At 41.3% G+C, this 16,189-nt stretch overlaps 1 non-coding gene across 1 annotated transcript; it reads left to right on the top strand.

Moving 5' to 3' along the window:
- Positions 1–6,957: 6,957 nt before the first annotated feature.
- LOC114807172 lies at positions 6,958–7,094 on the top strand. The gene has a single exon (XR_003755225.1). It is a non-coding gene; the product is annotated as a small nucleolar RNA SNORA7 (small nucleolar RNA).
- The last annotated feature ends 9,095 nt before the right edge of the window (positions 7,095–16,189 follow it).

Below are 16,189 nucleotides of genomic sequence, written 5' to 3'. Positions count from 1 at the left end.
CAGACTTCAGAAAATCCAAAAAGAGATTTGGTGGAGGGGAAAATAAGACAGCAGATGTAAGCAGCGTGACTCAGTGGAAAGAGCATGGGGTCAGAGGTCAGAGGTCATGGGTTCGAATCCCGGTTCTGTCACTTGTCAGCTGTGTGACTGTGGGCACGTCACAAATTCTCTGTGCCTCAGTTACCACATCTGTAAAATGGGGATTAAGACTCTGAGCCTCACATGGGACAACCTGATCATCCTGTATCTACCCCAGCACTTAGAACAGTGCTCAGCACATAGTAAGTGCTTAACAAATACCATTATTATTATTATTATTGTTATACAACCAGTTCTAGGACTTTGGTTAGGAATAAATGCAGGGAGATGGTGTGATAATTGGATAGAACCATGGAGTCAAAAGTGGACTTTATTAAAATGAAGAAGACTTGTGCCTGCTTGAAGACAGAGAGGAAGAAGCCTTTGGAGAATGAGAGGTTGAAGATGACAATAAGGGAGGGGAGGAAGGTAGCAGAGAATTATTTTTAGAAGGGGATAGGATCAGAGGCAGAGCAGATGGGAGATATTCTCTTGGGAGACAGCTGGGACCCAGGAGATAGATGAGAAAGTAGGAGTAGAATGTTGAGGGGGTGATGGGAAGACTTGGGGAAACTCATGCCTGATGACTTTGACTTTATTAACTGGTGAGCACGAGTGACTCCATTTTGTAACACAGAAGCCATTTTATGAGCTACCATCATTTGACCCCGTGAACAACAAATAGAAGGAGGAATTTGGGGAGGAACTGATAACATAGAAGAAGGACCTTGAGCAGGCACTGAACCATCTTGCTGTGGGGCAAAAGGAGAACTGCTGGAGGTACATGAGATAAGCTAACTTGCAAAACAGCCCACAGGGTGGGCGCGGTGGGAGGAGTAGCCATCCCCCCTGGTTTTGCCTGGTAAGGAGCTAGAATCAGCAGGCAAGTTGAAGCAGCAAATGAGGACCCACCACGACCCCTCTGAAACAACTGACACAAGTGACTGAAAGGGGAAGAGCCAGATTGTTGGGTCAGTCATTTCATATGGTTTCATGCCACGCCACATTGAACAACCGTGGAACAAAGGGGCCAAACAACTAAAGTAGGTGGTTGCCATCTGCTAAAGAATCCAACCCCGGGCAGCGGCAAAGACCACCTAAGTCGAGACACCGACGGCACGGCCGCCAAGTACCACCTAAAGACTTGCATCGGACAACGTGCTGCAAGCAGCCAGACTCCTTGAGCTCCTCTGATGAGGGACCATCTGCATGAATTTGGGAAAAACAGTCGGACAGGGTAGTTCTGTGTGTGTGTGTGTGTGTGTGTGTATGTGTAGGTATATGCATTTACCCCTTCAATTAGAAAGAAAATTGAATGAAGCTTTCCACTATGTACCTTGGTGATTTGGTTTTTACTGTGATTTGACTTGTCTTTGAGTGCCTGATGGGGTGAAATAGTACCAGGGACAGACTTATAGAATAAGTGCCTGACTGTGTGAGAGAAGCTCATGACACTAACAAAGTAGTTAACGAGGTTATTAGGGGCAGGGGATGGGGGAGGTTCTAGAGGGTTGGGTGCTTCAGGATGGACTTGAAAGTTTGGAAGACCTAGTTGGGGGTGTGTGAGTCAATGAGGGAGGGATAGTAGAATCGTTAAGCAGAAAATCGAGGTGAGTTAAAGCATGAAAGGGTGAGTCTGTAGTGGGAGAAGTTGGCCCAGAACTTGGAGTTCCACTAGCCGGGTCAGCCATACGTCTGCAGGAGCATAAGAACAGACTGTGGTAGTGATCCAGGGCTGTGGGTTGAAGAAGCATGAAAGAGGAAGGGATATGGGGACAAGGAAGCTGAGGTTCGTAGAGAGGGTGGGTTTGAGGGCCTGTACTTTCTCATTTAGGGATGGAAGGGATGGGAGTGACTCTAGGTGAGAGTAGATGGCTTGGGTGATGCAGAGTGAGTCTAGAGGATGGAGCCTACCAACTCTATTGTATTGCATTTTCCCAAGGTCTTAGTATAGTGCTCTGCACACAGGAAGCACACGATAAAAGTCATTGATTGATTATTATCCTCATTTTACCATTGAGGAAACTGAGACCCAATAAATTGAAGTTCCTGGCCACACTGCAGGATATTTTTCTCTTTGCCAGCCAATGGAGTGGATGTGGTCCAAAAGTGAGCTGTGTCTGACTTGCAATCTGTCGGTGTGCAGTTTAGGGTCATATCCTTGATATGGCTTTTTATGTATTTGACGAAGAGAGTATTAATAAAACAAATGCTGTTCAATGAGGTCTCATAGGTCTTCAAAGTGTCCTTTCTTCATCAGTAGTCTTATCTTTGTCCTTTTTCCTGCTGTTGGAGTGTAATTGTTCAGAATGCATAAAATGAAGCACTGTGCCAGGGACTTACATGCATTTGTCTTCCTATTTTGAGATCCTTTAGCTATATATAATCCCTGCCAGGGTCTTTTCTACATTTTACTTTGTGAGCCGCATTCAGTATTCAACGTCTGCCAAAATCACTTCAGGCACTGGTTCTGTAAACTCAGTGTGGGCAGGGAACGTGTCTACCAACTCTGTTAAACTGTTATATCGTACTCTCCCAAGTAGTTAGTACAGTTCTCTGCACACAGCAAGTACCCAATAAATATGATGGATTAATTGATTGATTGGCTTTTGGATGAGTGTGAGGTAGGTACCTTCTCGGACAGTATCTCGTCATCATTGGTTCATTGTGACTTTGGAGGAATAAACGTCACAACATAATTTTGTACTTATTCCATCCCTCTTGAGTCTACTTGTCATCCCTCTCAGTTTTCATCTTTCAGTGCCACTGGGATATTGTGTTTCAGATTTTTAATTCTTATGATTATTTTGCATCTGCTTTTTTCACCATTGCTCTGCACTTCGTTCTGAACTTTCCCTAACCCTTTTACTTCTGAATATCCTTGCAAAGCAATCTCTAGTCTTTATACATTTTTTTTTTGCCTGTGATGTTCTTATTCACCTTCTTACCATCATTTTCAGCATCTCCTCCATGATGTTTCATTTATTACCAGGCATCAGCTCCAGTTTTGGGTGGTTTGATGACTAGAAGTATTGTCTGGAATGCAAAAGCATTCTTTTCATGTATGTCACTACGAAATGAATTTGGTTCAGAGAGATTCCACTGGGGTATTTACCAAGTCCAATGAGGTTGAATTGTTTTATGACATACAGATGGTTAGTCTCAGGAATGATAACCAATAGGGCTCCTTGGACATTCCTCCATCTGTTTCTTAATTCCCACTGAAGAATTCCTAGTCATGATTTTTCTGACATATCACAGCAGTAAAGCTCCCATTTTACTATGGTTTATGTTTACTTTTTTGAAAAATTTTATCCACTTTATTATAGAAGCCTTCAAACTTCTGCATACTGAGTTGAACTGGACATATATAATGAAAAACCTCAGCTAGTGTGTATTCTCAGTTGGCTCCATGAAAATTGGTTGTTAAGTGAAAGACTCTAAACCCAATATGTTGTTGTCTTATGCTGTCGAATCATGAACACGCCGCTTCTATCTGCAATCATTCTGGTAGTGCATCCATAGAGTTTTCTTGGTAAAAATCTGGTAGTGGTTTACCATTGCCTACTTCCGCGCAGTAAACGAGTCTCTGCCCTTGACTCTCTCCCATGCCACTGCTTCCCAGCACAGGTGAGTTTTGTCTTGTAGCAGATTGCCTTCCACTCACTAGCCACTGCCCAAGCTAGGAATGGAATGGATATGCCTCTGCTTAATAATAATAATAATGTTGGCATTTGTTAAGTGCTTACTATGTACCAAGCACTGTTCTAATCGCTGGGGTAGATACAGGGTAATCAGGTTGTCCCACGTGAGTCTCACAGTCTTAATCCCCATTTTCCAGATGAGGTAACTGAGGCACCGAGAAGTGAAGTGACTTGCCCAAAGTCACACAGCTGACAGGTGGTGGAGCCAGGATTAGAACCCATGACCTCTGACTCCTAAGCTTGTGCTCTTTCCACTGAGCTACGCTGCTTCTTTACGCTGCTCTGCTTGACTCTCCTTCCTGTAGTTAAAGCTGGCAGAGTACTGGAAACTCTCCCACATTGTGACCCTGAGAGGGCAAACCAAGTACAGCTTCCCATTAAAAAATAATGTAAAGTGCATTAATGCAGTCCCACAATACATAATAACTTTCTGAAGCAATACAATACTACTTTCTATACTACGACTACTACTAATGTGCCTCAGTTCCCTCATCTGGAAAATGGGGATGAAGACTGTGAGCCCCACGTGGGACAACCTGATCACCTTGTATCCCTCAGCGCTTAGACCAGTGCTCTGCACAAAGTAAGCGCTTAACAAATACCAGCATTATTATTATTACTAGTAATAATGATTATTGCAGTATTTGTTATGCACTTTCTGCGTCTCAAACTCTCTACTGAGAGTTGGGGTAGATACCAGATAACACAGTCCCTGTCCTAGGTGGGGCTCCCAATCTAAGGGAGAGGAAGGACAGATATTTCATTTCCACTTTAACAGATAAAGAATCTGAGGCACAGAGAGGATAAGTGGCTTGTCGCTGGTCACACAATGGGCAAGTGGAGACAGGATTAGAAGTTAGGTTTTAAAATTAGTTTTTAGATATCAGTTTTCAAAGGGCTAAAAGCACAATAAATACAGTTATCCCTATTAACAGTTATGAGTCATGATTAGCATTTTATACTAATAAAATACTATGAATTGAAACAAGTAAATCATAAATAATGTACATAAAAAGCATAATTGTCCTCACCAAAAGCTTGGTATGCACTGATTTGATGCATACCCTAAACCTGAGTCCAGACAGTTCAGCATATCTAAGTGCCAGATTTAAGGTCTTCCATTCTTGGCTACTTGGAGTACCTGACTCTGCTCAAAGACCACGCTCCTACCCCCAGATTGTGACCTGCTGGGGTATATGCCCCTGTTGCTTCTCAGCAGATTGCTATTCTGATGCATTTGAGATTTGTTTTCAGACCATGATGTATCTATTTCAGCAGCAGCTGTGTGTATTGCTCAGCGAGCCCAGGTAAATCCCCCACACAGAATGCAGCTCAGGTGCTGTCTTGAAGTGCAAGATAACTATAAAGAATATTGTCATAAAAATTCAAAAGTGCTACTGTGGAAAAGAAGACCTTTCAATATACACCAGATTGTAAACTCCTTCAGGCCAGGGGTCATGTTTAAGAATTCTACTGTATTCTCCAAAATGCTTAGTACAGTGCTCAATAAATACTAGTGATTGATAATTTCAAGGCTTTGGCTAAGGATGAGTTTCACAACTCACTAACAGGAACATCACAACATCCTTCGCAATCCATCTGATGCTTCTGGCACTCTCTCTGTTACTCTTTGTGGTACCAAGGATAGTTGAATGTTGTCATTCCACTGGGACATTCATAGGATGGCCATTCACCCAGTTTCCTATTGAAAATTCTAATTTCCATCCTGTCTGTCCTTTGTCCAGTATGGATTTGGCACTAGAAGATTTCAGATCTGGTATTTTTATTTTCACTGTCCAGCTTTCCTCTAATGTGGCTCCTGCCACTGAGTTCCACTGCTTATAAGCAATGCCTAGTAACAGGGCCCTGGAAGGGAAATGTAAAAGCTGTGGAACGAGGTAGGAGCGTCCAGGGTCCCCCTGAAGAAACACTCTATGGTGGGGAAAATTGGCATATAGTCACCAAGTCATATCTCTTCCAAAAAGCCTTCTGAGACTAACCTCTCATTTCTCCATCCTTATTCACCCTCGTTCATTCCCTATGCATGAGTCTGTACCACTTCAGCACTTTTATATTCACCCCACTCCCAGCCCCACAGCAGTTATGTATGTATTCTTATACTTTGTCACTCCTTGTATCTGTAATTTGTTTTAATCTCTTTCTTCCCCACTAGATGGTAAACTCTCTGAGGGCAGGGATCACATCTCTTAACTCTATTATACTGTACTCTTAAAATCATTCAGTATGGTGTTGTGCATGTCATGGGTTCTAATTCCCGCTCCTCCACTTGTCTGCTGCTTGACCTTGGGTACGTCACTTCATTTCTCTGTGCCTCAGTTACCTCATCTGTAAAATGGGGATTAAGACAGGGAGCCCCATTAGACAAGCAGCACAGCCTAGTGGGTAGAGCACAGGCTTAAGAGTCAGCAGGTCATGGGTTCTAATAATAATAATGTTGGTATTTGTTAAGCGCTTACTATGTGCCGAGCACTGTTCTAAGCGCTGGGGTAGACACAAGGGAATCAGGTTGTCCCACGTGGGGCTCACAGTCTTAATCCCCATTTTACAGATGAGGTAACTGAGGCACCGAGAAGTGAAGTGACTTGCCCAAAGTCACACAGCTGACAAATGGCCAAGCCGAGATTTGAACCCATGACCTCTGACTCCAAAGCCCGTGCTCTAATCCTTACTCTGCCATTTGTCTGCTGTGTGACCATGGGCAAGTCACTTCTCTGTGCCTCAGTTACCTCATATGTAAAATGGGGATTGAGACTGTGAAACCCCATGTGGGACAGGGTACTGTGTCCAACCTGATTTGCTTGTATCCACCCCAGTTCTTAGTATAGTGCCTGGCACAGAGTAAGCGCTTAACAAATGCCATTATTATGTGGGATAGGGACTGTGTCCAACCTGATTACCTTGTATTTACTCCAGTGCTTAGAACATAGTAAGCACTTAACACATATAATAATGTTAATAATAATAATTAAGTGCTCAATGAATACTATTGATTGATTCCACAAAATGGTATGAATAATGTCATTATGTTTCACTGCATACCTGACATGTCTGACAGCATTTGTGTCACCACATCTCATATTTTTGACTGCTGTGAGAGACCACCGTAGCAATAAATTCTCAGGGTTTTCTTCTTTCATATATGTCAACAATGTGTCCCCTCTCAGGATCACACCGGGAGAGTTTCCAGTACTCTACCAGGCTCAGCTATGGGAGGGAGAGTCAAGCAGACCATACCCATTCCATTCCTAGCTTGGGCAGTCGCTAGTAAGTGGAAGGCAATCTGCTACAAGTCAAAACTCACCTGTGCTGAGCAGCAGTGGCATGGGAGAGAGTTGAGGGCAGAGACTCAAGTTGACTGAGTGGAAGAAGACAATGGTAAACCACTTCCGTATTTTTACCAAGACAATTCTATGGATAAACTACCAGAATGATTGCAGATGGAAGTACAGCATTCTGGGAAAGATCTGTCCATGGAGTCACTATGCATCCAAGATGACTTGACAGCATAAGACAGTACAAAAATGTTTAGGCTTAACCTATGATGGAGTTTGCATATTGCACCTTGCTAACTGCTGAAACTTTGTATGGCCTTTCTATTTGATCAGCTGCCCTTAGGTCTCATATGAGTGCTGTTTGGGTTATAACAGAAGCTTATTCTTTTTTTTTCTTGGTTCATTCCACTTTGACTAAGGTTTTTCATGTTTAGATACACTCTTTTATCTGAGCAATTAGGTTGCCATCAGAGTTTTCTATGGCTTGTGGTACCCCCTCCTCTTTAGTTAGAATGATAAGGTCATAATAATAATACTAATAAGGGCATTTGCTAAGTGCTTACTCTGTGCCAAGCACTGTTCTTAGTGCTGGGGTAGATACAAGGTAATCAGGTTGTCCCACATGGGGCTCATAGTCTTAATCTCCATTTCACAGATGAGGTAAGTGAGGCACAAAGAACCTGACTTGCCCAAAGTCACACAGTTGATAAGTGGCAGAGCTGGGATTAGAACTCACAACCTCTGACTGCCAAGCCTATCCACTTTCCACTAAACCAGCCAAATGTTCTACTCACCTGAACTCTAATTTTAAAGGTTCATAACTTGAACTTGCTGTACTTCACTGTCAAGTACCCATTCATAACCAGGACCAGTGTTGAGAGATAGACTCTGTAAGGGTTGTAAGCATTTACATTTTAATTCACTTCCCTATTGATCTCCACAATTAGTGCCTATATGGAGACAGGAGAACTAAACAGGTTTTCTTTTAAATTTTCCTTTTCTGGAGATCATTTATCTTCCTTATAAGTGTGATTGCTCAGCTCTTGCAGTCATTGGTACAAATACACTTCTTAGAATGGGGTGTAAAAAGGCTCTTCCCGAAATCCTGCTATGTCCCTATATAAGCACTTCCTATTTGACAGGGCTCTTGTTTTTTCCCCTTATAATGAAAAATGTAAAACTGGGGCATGTCAGAATAGTGGGAGACTTCAATTATCTTCACATAGATTGGCTGAAAAACTCATCAGGAAGAGAAGTGGAGGTGAGGTTTTTGGATAGGGTAAAGGACTGTTTCTAGAACAGCTAATCCTAGACCCAATAAGGAAAGGTAAGTAGTGGACAGGAGCTAGTGCAGAAGGAATGAGTAGGGGAACCACTTAGCAAAGGGATCTACAACTCAAAAAAAAAAAATAACATTCTAGCTGGAGAAGGCTATAAAATACAGATTACTGGTGTTCTTGCTTTAGGAGTTAGATATGCTTTGTGTAAGAAAGACAGAATTTTAAATAAGAGTTTCTGTGCTTCCTTTTTTCCTAACTAAAAATGAATAATGAGAGATATTAGAGGCTACTTAATATTCAGGCCACAGCATTTTTCATACCAGAATGATAAATTGTCACTAAGAATTATTCACCAGAGAAAGAGATTTTAATGAATATCACAATTAAATATTAATTGTAAAGTCATTTTATATGAAGACTATGTAGTATGCTGCTGCCTATTCCCTAATGAAGGATTAAATATTTGAGTCTTTTTTATCTATTGGCTATGCTGTTTTGATGGATTCAGATCAAAGTTATGTTTAGCCAATTAATATCACACAAGAAATAATCCACTCATAGTCAACCCCTTCCCTTTAATGAAAAATTCAAAGGGAAAAAAACCACAAGATTTTCTGATCACACTGAGTCAGAAGCAGTAATTTCTGCACCAGTGAATAGTATGGTGAATTCAAGTGAAATGAAATAAGGTACTTCAACTGGGAAACACTGTATATTGTGGTGAGTGAGACTGATGAACATACTGAAATTGGAATCGTGACTTTGTTTCATATAGCAACGATTCGTGGTGGGTGTGAGCTTGAGGAGAAGGCACTTCCCCAAGAGATCCCGCCAGCACTTGGATTAATTTTTCTTGACAGTTTCTCTGCACTTATCTTCATAGGAATAGAAAGTAGTTTACCTTTGGCAAATATTTTTCCTTCATTTTAGAGAGTGCTGATGTGATTTTCTGCATCCTTGTAATGAAAAGTAAAATGAGGCAGCTTCAATTTCATGGCAAATTCTGTAGTTTATGAAGTTAATCAAGGACCCAAAGAACTATTCCTGGTGCTGTATTATAATTTACAGCATATTTGATGGAGTATCTTCTTTCTAAGAAGCTTACAGGCTTTTTGAATAATTTCTTAGTAATCATTCCATTTCAGCCATAAGTCTTAAATGGCAAGTATTGCCATATTCATTTAGAGATGGGTAATTGCATCTTCTGACAGAACCAATACTAGAAGGAAGGATACTTTGAGCTGCATATCATTCCCTTTTTATGATATTTTTGCCTCTTCTCAATTATCTGTGGTAATGTGGATAGCATGAGTAATTATAATCTACCAATAATGAATACAGCCCACATGGTAGCCAATTGTTTGGATTGTCTCTTCAAACACCTGAGTAATTCTTGAGTAACACTATCCAGCTTGCGTTTCACCTTCTCTTCCTGTCCTGCTCTGCTACAACATTGCTGATGAGAAGTGAATTTCCCTGAAAGCTGAGGGAGGAAAAGGATAATGCTTGAATTATGAACATTATCATTACCCAATATTGAGACTGATCACAATCTTAATCAAGAAATGACCATTTTCTGAACCCTGGGTCTATTATTATTATTATACTATTAAAATCTTACTATGTGTAAAACACAGCTTTAAGCACTGGGGTAGATGCATGTTAATCAGGTTGAACACAGTCCCTGCCCTACGTGGGGCTCATAATCTAAATAGGATGAAGAACAGGCATTAAATCTCCATTACAGATGAGGAAACAAAGGCACAGAGAAGTTAAGTGACTTGCCCAAGGTCACACAGAAACAATTGGCAGAATCAGGATTAGAACCCAGGTCCTCTTACTCCCAGGCCCGTGCTCTATCCACTAGATTGTTCTGCTTCTTCAGAGCTCTTTAGTTCTCTGAACTGAATTATCCTGTTTCAAAGATAAATATTCAATAGAAGCAATTTTATACTAATTCTATAGAGGATACTTTCCATTGAATTTTATTCAGTATAGTAAATCAAGCTGAATACCAGCTACTACATTAAATCCTTCCTAATGGAAATGATCTCAAAAACTGGTGTCCTACTCTTAATTTGAGAATTCTCATCATTTGGAGAAGAGTCCATGTTTTCTAAATTGTGGTCTAGGCATATATCCACTAGATAATTTTGTAACTCTCTACTTTAGGTTCATTAAAGCCTTTGCCTTTAAACCCCATCACGACAGAACTTTTAAAAAAAATCATTTTATCACAATCTCAGCACTCTGTTGAGGGACACAGAGGTATTTCCCTATTTTAGCACACTGTGGCAAAAGTCTAGCAGAAAAGAAAAGTACTTGCCACAGACCAGGTTTGATAACCAGAAAGTTTCCAAGCTCTTGATGAGAAAACTATACTTGAGTGATATCAGTAAATTTAGTTCAGGCATCCAAAGTACCTGGGAAGGACTGTTATACTGTTTCCATGAAGAGGAAATACATAGGTGAGGTATTAAATGAACGTTGCCTCGTGCACTCCTCAGTTGACATGTCATTTTTTTAAATACTAAGAATAGCCCGAGAATGTTTTACAGATCCCTTTAGGACCTCATTCTGCAATGAAGAAGTAGGGCATAGTAATGACTTAACAGGTACCTTTCTGACAGGTGTTTTTTAAGGTTCATCACTTATTGCTTAACTAGTCTAGTTTCTCAGTTCGATAACCCGCAATCTTCATGGAGTGAGGTGGAGGCAGGGGTGGGGCTGAGGATACACGTGGAGGGGGTAATAATATTAAGAAGGAAATTGAATAGGGAACACCTGATTCTTTAAATAGGGAACTTGATTTTTTTCTAAGGCAGAGCATGATGGTCAAACAGTAAGGCAACGTGAAAGGTATGAAACTATGCTTCTCCCATTAAGTGACTCAGCAGTCAGTAAAAGAGAGGGTTATTTCCATAGAATGAGGGTTCTTCATATTTGACTGCAACAGATGTTTGGGTTTTTTTTTTCCTTGAACACTTCATCTATTGCTCCAATCATGAGCGGGAGCCTCAAAGGAGTCAACCAATAAGTACTGTCTGAGGAGGCACAGGGTATACTCTGAGGAGTTGGTTCAATGGTTTGAAGAAAGATCAGTGCATATGACCATTCTCCCTCCTCTGTCTCATATTCTTCCAGGTATGCAAGCAGGAGGGAGATGGGGAAAGGTGCAGAGCAATATGTTGGGGTGGTATTAGATGTAGTATGCCTTGGAAGTTAATGAAACAAGGAAAAAAAATGAAATGCTCTAACCAAAAAAAGTGATTAGTATTTGCTGTTGTTGTGTATCAGGCTGTCTAAATGGAATTGCTAGGAAGGGGGTGTAATAAAAGATGGTGAGGAGAAGCGGTATGGTGTAGTGGATAGAACACGGGCCTGGGAAGCAGAAGGTCATGCATTTTAATTCTGGCTCTGCCACTTATTTGCTGTGTGACCTTGGTAAAGTCACCTCACTTCTCTGTGCCTCACTTCATCTGTAAAATGGGGGTTGACACTATGAGCCTCACGTGGGACAGGGATTGGGTCCAACCCGATTTGCTTGTATCCACCCCAGCACTAAGTACAGTGCCTGGCACATAGTGCTTAACAAATACCATTATTATTATTACGAAGAATAATTCTGAAGCTATAATGGACTGGGTAGGGAAATGGTAACAGATGAATTAACAGAGAGAGAAGTTTTTAAAAAGATGCTCCAAGTATTTGAAAAGGGAAAGGTCTATATTTGGAAGCCAAAGACAATGTAGGAATTCAAGGTGAGGTCTGTTCATAGTTAGAAATGAGAGGCTAATTCAACAAGTTAAGGCAGTTGGAGATGAAGCCGATGGAGTGAGATGAGAGAAGGGGAGCCGAGAAAAGGTTACATTCTTTCTGTACATTTCATTTGAAAAACGTTTATACTGACCTTTTGGTTCACTCTAACTCTTCTTCCTGAGAATCTTAGGAATAAAACACTTCCCATTTGTAGCCTGCAGTTTACTAACCTTTGCTAATTAAAATCTGAACTTTTGTTTTATTTATAAGATGTTTAAAATGTTCTTACCCCAGTACCCAGTATTTCTCCTTGATAATAATTTGCAAGTAACATAATTTCTTAACATTTTTATGGAAAGGTCACACAGGCCACAACATACTCAACTGACAACACTTTTAGTCTTTGGGAAAACATTCATCAATTTTGAAGTCCTACAGATTCCTGTTTATTTAAGACTGTTGTGTTATTTGTAAATGCTACACCTTAAACTATTGAATTGAAAAGGTACCTACTATAGTTTATTCATTGGCTAGTCATCATTTATTCTGGGAAACATTCTGGAGATTTCACTAATGGGGGGAAATCAAGATTTTTCTTTCTTTACTGATGTTGCTTTCAATCCTTCACCCAGCAAATATACCAAGGATGAACCTAACCCCTATATGCCTTTTCACCCACATCCCACTGTTTTTCCAAAAACAAACATAGACTGGCTGAATAAACAGAATAAAGGGACCATGAGCCCATCAGGGACACTGGAGACAGAGGTCCAGAGCTACACTTCTATGCTTCCATGGCTGCAAGAGCTGAAGTAGGAGAAATAGAGAAGAGGACCTTACTGAAGGCTGGCTCCCATCTTGTGAATCACCTACCTTCAGAAGCTCTTTAGTAATCAGTGTCTGAGCCAGTAACTAATTATTTAATATTTACCAGGTTTAAGTGTGGTCTTCATCTAAAAGGTCATCATCAATGGATTGGAAGAAATAGAGGAACTCAGGGCCAGACGAAGGGCAGAAATGATCCCACAGCAAATGAGAGACTGGCTGAGCCAGAATTGAGGTGAATCTGACCTGACCTGACCGTCCTTCTCTCTATTTTGAGAAATATGCTTCAGTGCAAATATAAAGCACTGGCTTATGTTTGCTTGAGAATGAATAACACTGACATGGAGAAAATATATTTTGAGGAAGCATTGGATTCTCCCTCTAGTTGGCAAATTGTGTGGGAGGTTGTTCTGAGACTGCGACTCATTAAATCAATGCTATTTATTGAGCCTTTACTGTTTGCAGAGCACTGTACTAAGTGCTTGGGAAGGTACAGTATAATAAAGTCCATGATGCTCTCCGACAAGGAGTTGACAGTTTAGAGTGGGAGACAAGAATTGAATTACCAGTAGCAGAAATGGGAGAATATAGGGAATATGTGAAGTAGTGTGGCCTAAATAGATAGATTATGGGCCTTGGATTCAGAAGGACCTGGGTTCTAATCCTGGTTCTGCCACTTGACTGCTGTGCAACCAGGGGCAAGCCACTTAACTTCTCTGTGCCTCAGTTACCTCACCTGTAAAATGAGGATTGTTTGTGAATGTTGTGTGGAACAGGGGCTGCGTCCAACCCAATTGCCTTGTATCTACCCCAGTGCTTAGTACAGTACTTGGCATATAGCACTTAAGACATACGATTTAAAAAACAAATGCCACAATTATTATTACAGGTACATAAGTGCTGGGGGCTGAGTGTGGGGTGACTATCAAATGGTGAAGTGGTATAGATCCAAGTGCAGATACTATGTGGAAGGAAGGGTGAAAAGGGGAAATAAGGGCTTAGTGAGGGAAGCTTGTCTTAGAGGAGGTGTTATTTAAGTGGGAGTTTGAAGATGAGGAGAGAGGTAGTCTGTCAGATATGAAGTGGGAGGGAGTTACAGGGTAGAGGGAGGACATGAGCAAGGAATCAGCAGAGAGACAGATGAGATTGAGGTACAGTGGGTAGGTTGGAATTAGGAGGGCAAAGTGTATGGGTTGGGTTGTCATAAGAGATCAGCTAGGTAAGATGAAAGAGAGTGCTGACAGTGCCTTGAAGGAGATTGTAAGGAGTTTGTTTTATATGGAGATGAATGGGTGGGAAGAAATTGACTGAATGTATTTTTAGAAAAATGATCTTGGCATCAGAGTGTACTGGAGAGGACTGAGACAGGTGTGGTAAATGAGAAGACTGAGGCAGTAGTCTAAATGGAATATGATAAGTGCTTGGATCAGCATGGCAGCAGTTTGGATGGAGAGGAAGGGACAGATTCTAGAGATGTAAAGGTAGATCAGGCAGGGTTTGGTGACAGATTGAATATGAGGGTTGATCGAGATTAATGCCAAGATTAATAATGCCAAGATTATTGGTTTGTGAAATAGGGAGAATAGTGGCGTTGGCTACAGTGATGGGGACAATAGGTTTAGTGCGGGAAAGCTAGGAGTTCTGTTTTGGACATGTTTAGCTTGATGTGTCAGTCGGACACCCTAGTAAGGATGTCCTGAAGGTAGTAAATATAAGAGGGCAGATATTAGGGCTGGAGATGAAGATTTGGGAATTATTTAGAGATGGCAGTTGAAACCATGGAAGTGAATGAGTTCTCCAAGTAAGTGGATGTAGATGGAGAATTGAAGAGGACTCAGAATTGAACCTTGAGGGACTCTGAGTTAGGGGGTGGTAGAGGAGGAATCTGTGAAAGACACTGAGTAGCCAGAGAAATAGAATGAATGGAGGATAGTGCTAGTAAAGCCAAGGTTAGATAACTTTGCCAGGATAATGGGGGGGAGGCAGATGAGAGGTCTAGGAGGATTAGGAGGGAGTAGATGCCACTGGGAGATGCAAACAGTTGGCTTGTATGCCTTTTCAAAGACTGGAAAGTTGGCTCTTTGGAGCCCAGTAGGGACCAGTGCTGGGCCTGGGCTCATTCTAAGAAGGGTGGTTGGTTTAATTGGCCTGAGCCCTGTAGCCCACTGTGTCTGTTTCAATTTGGGCACACTATTCACCAGTAGAACCTCTGGGTTTGTGCTTTGGAGCTGCCTTGTCTTTTGGGATTGTGCTTTGGGGCTTCTTAGTCCTCTTATTCAGTTTCACTTTCTGAATATCAGTAACTCCCTTCTAGATTGTGAGCCCACTGTTGGGTAGGGATCGTCTCTGTTGCCGAATTGTACTTTCCAAGCACTTAGTACAGTGCTCTGTACACTGTAAGGGCTCAATAAATGCGATTGAATGAATACCATATGGAAACAAAAGATTTTACCACACCCTTTTTGATTCCCTGGTATGTTTCTTCCTGGGAAATTTTATGGTTGAGCCCAGTTACTATTCATAACTTCCTAGATCCACTAGGACCTGGGCTTCTGGGTATTGGTTGGTCCAGTCAGCAGCTCAATGAGTAACTTCAGTTCTCCAGTGAATCATTCAATCAAATAAGTGGTATTCAGTGAGCACTTAATGTGTGCAGAGCACTTTATTCGAGGACTTGGGAGAGAGTACAACAGAGTTGGTAGATATGTTCTCTGCCCACAACAAGATTGCATTCTAGAAAACTGATGTAAAGAACATTCAAGGAACTTGCTTTAATTCCACCCCCTAAATTGCTGGGTTACAAGTCCCAGGTGGTGGGATAACAAGGGAGTCCTGCATTCTATCTCCTCCCCTCTTCCCCCTTCCCTCCCTGCTCCCTGCCCTCCATTACTATTGCTGTGATTTTTTTTTTCTTTTCAGAAAGGTACTTTGCACCTACTGAGCATTTTTTATTATCTGTCATCATTGGGAGCTGTCCATGATGGTGGAGCTGACTTTCAGTTAAGGGATCTGGGGGAAGAGACTAATTTACATGTGTTCTCATATTTTAGGATTTTGACAAAACACATTTCAATCGAAAGGGAGTCATTTCAATAGAAATGCAAATGATCATCTAGCATCTGAGAGGGCATAGCACTGTACTAAGTTGTTAAGAGAATACTACGGAAGCAAGACTCATGATCACTGCTCTACAGGAATTTACAGTCTAATGAACTGAGCAGGTAGATTTAAAAAAAATATGACAAATAGT

Source organism: Ornithorhynchus anatinus, chromosome X1 (genome assembly GCF_004115215.2).
Source record: "Ornithorhynchus anatinus isolate Pmale09 chromosome X1, mOrnAna1.pri.v4, whole genome shotgun sequence".
Taxonomy (NCBI): Eukaryota; Metazoa; Chordata; class Mammalia; order Monotremata; family Ornithorhynchidae; genus Ornithorhynchus; species Ornithorhynchus anatinus.
The sequence above is the reverse complement of the archived record's forward strand: the minus strand, read 5'-3'. Positions and strand labels throughout refer to the sequence as shown.